Source organism: Dendrobates tinctorius, unplaced genomic scaffold (genome assembly GCF_039654945.1).
Source record: "Dendrobates tinctorius isolate UK_male_01 unplaced genomic scaffold, ASM3965494v1 ptg000564l, whole genome shotgun sequence".
In the NCBI taxonomy this organism is placed as follows: domain Eukaryota; kingdom Metazoa; phylum Chordata; class Amphibia; order Anura; family Dendrobatidae; genus Dendrobates; species Dendrobates tinctorius.
Genome location: NW_027362222.1, coordinates 405001 through 407500, shown reverse-complemented (window position 1 = coordinate 407500; position 2500 = coordinate 405001).

Sequence of the window (2500 nt, the reverse complement as noted above, 5' to 3'; positions counted from 1 at the left end):
AATTATGGAGCAAAAACCATTTTTGGGGACTTAGAAAAAATTCCGAGATGTGTCAGACTTCCAGGAAGGGGGCGCCTCGGGAGGTGTACCTAGGAGGCTTCCAGGGGCCTGGGTACACTTTTCAGAAAGTACCGTTGGGACTTAGAAAAATTTTCAAGATTTTTGGACTTAGAGCGATTTTTGGATTTTTGTGCAAAAATCGAATTTTCCCTTCTCCCACCGCTCTGGGGCGTCAATATGAAGTGGGGACCCGAGGGAGAGTGCCTCCCATGAGGGTAGAATGTGTGACTTTTGGGGGGAAAGTCGAATTATGGAGCAAAAACCATTTTTTGGGACTTAGAAAAATTTCGAGATGTGACAGACTTCCAGGAAGGGGGCGCCTCGGGAGGTGTACCTAGGAGGCTTCCAGGGGCCTGGGTACACTTTTCAGAAAGTACCGTTGGGACTTAGAAAAATTTTCAGGATTTTTGGACTTAGAGCGATTTTTGGATTTTTGTGCAAAAATCAGATTTCCCCTTCTCCCACCGCTCTGGGGCGTCAATATGATGTGGGGACCCGAGGGAGAGTGCCTCCCATGAGGGTAGAATGTGTGGTTTTTTGGGGGAAAGTCGAATTATGGAAGAAATTGAGTTTTGAGGACAAAAAAGTGTTTTGAGGACAAAAAAGTTTCTTGAGGACAAAAAAGTTTCTCGAGGACAAAAAAGTGTTTTGAGGACAAAAAAGTTTCTTGAGGACAAAAAAGTGTTTTGCGAACAAAAAATGGAATTTTGTGATTTTGTGTAAAAATAAGTAAATTCCCCTACTTCCACCACAGGGGGGCTTCAGTATGTTGTAGGGCCCCCAGGGAGGGTCCCCCAACTGGGTTTAAAGTTTGTGGATCCTGGGCAGAAAGTTGAATTTTGGATGAAAAACCGAATTTTGGGACTTAGAAAAATTTCGAGCTGAGCAGTGACAGACTTCCAGGCAGGGGAGCCTCTCTGGAGGTGTACCGAAAACAGTTCCAGGAGCTGAGGTCATTTTCGAACATTTTTTGTTCGCTCAAATTTTTTTTGTTTTTGAGCTCTAAAAAGCTGTTATTATCAATTGGCTCAAAAATTTCAAGTGTCATGAGCTAGTACATGTTGGAGGAATACGTTTTAGGCAAAAAATTGCAAAAAAAAAAATCCAAGTGAAAAAGAACCGGAATGGGGAATTTCTGACTGCTGTAGCAGCCGCACAGTTCCAGGAGGTCGGATACATTTCCGACTTTGTCCCGCTCATTGAAGTACATTGTCCCGCAATGCAAATACATAGTAATGCGCACCTGCGGGAGAATATAGGAGAGAGTGGGCTCTCTCTACCCCGATGTATGGCGGTTGTTCCTATGGTTCTCTGGCTCGGGTAGGCGACTTAGAAGGTGGTCCCTCTTGTCGTGGAAGTTGCAAAATACGGCCGAGACTGAACTTCCACGGCTCCAGGAGGGACTTTTGCTGGTCGTGCGTCCCAAGTGAGAGAGGCGATCCTGGGGTACCTGAGCCTGACCAGACCCTCCCTCGGTGGTCCCTGGTCTTCTGAAGGGTGATGGCATTCAGGGGGGCAAATCTGGAGTCCGTGGCCGAGTTTGGGCTCTAGAAGGCGGACGCCCCTTCTGACCATGTCCCCTCAGAGCCGGCTGGATGGTTCATGGTCCGCGGCTTTGTCTGGCGGTCTGTGCCCAAGCCGGAGAAGCTGTCCTGGGGTACGTGAGCTTTGACCAGACCCTCCCTCGGCGGTCCCTGGTTCTCTGGAGGTGATGGCTGTCAGGGGGGCAAATCTGGAGTCCTCGTGGGAAGGAGGGCTCTTGAAGGCGGACGCCCCCTCTGACTATGTCCCCTCAGAGCAGGCTGGATGGTTCATGGTCCGCGGCTTTGTCTGGCGGTCCATGCCCAAGCCGGAGAAGCTATCCTGGGTACCTGAGCTTCGACCAGACCCTCCCTCGGTGGTCCCTGGTTCTCTGGAGGCGATGGCTGTTGTCAGGGGGGGGGGGGCAAATCTGGAGTCCTCGTGGGAAGGAGGGCTCTGGAAGGCGGACGCCCCCTCTGACTATGTCCCCTCAGAGCATGCTCGATGGTTCTCAGTCCCTGGCTTTGGCTTTTTGGCCATCCTGGGGTACATTCTTGCCAAAAAAAAAAACGACTAAGTGAAAAAGAACCGGAATGAGGAATTTTCTAGGTGCCGCATCCGCCCTACAGTGACTTGAGGCCGGGTACAGTTCCGACTTCGTCCCCTTAAAGTGGGGACGTTGTCCCGCAATGCAAATACATAGGAATGCGCACCTCTGGCAGAATGTACTTGAGAGAGTGTCGTCTCTCTACCCCGATAGAAAGCAGTTGTTTCTCTGGTTCCCCGACTTGGGTAGGCGACTTGGCATGTGGTCCCTCTCGTCTGGAAGTTGCGCACTCCGGCTGAGACCGAACTTCCACAGCTCCGAGAGGGACTTTTGCCGATCGTGCATCCCAAGCGAGAGAGGCAATGCTGGGGT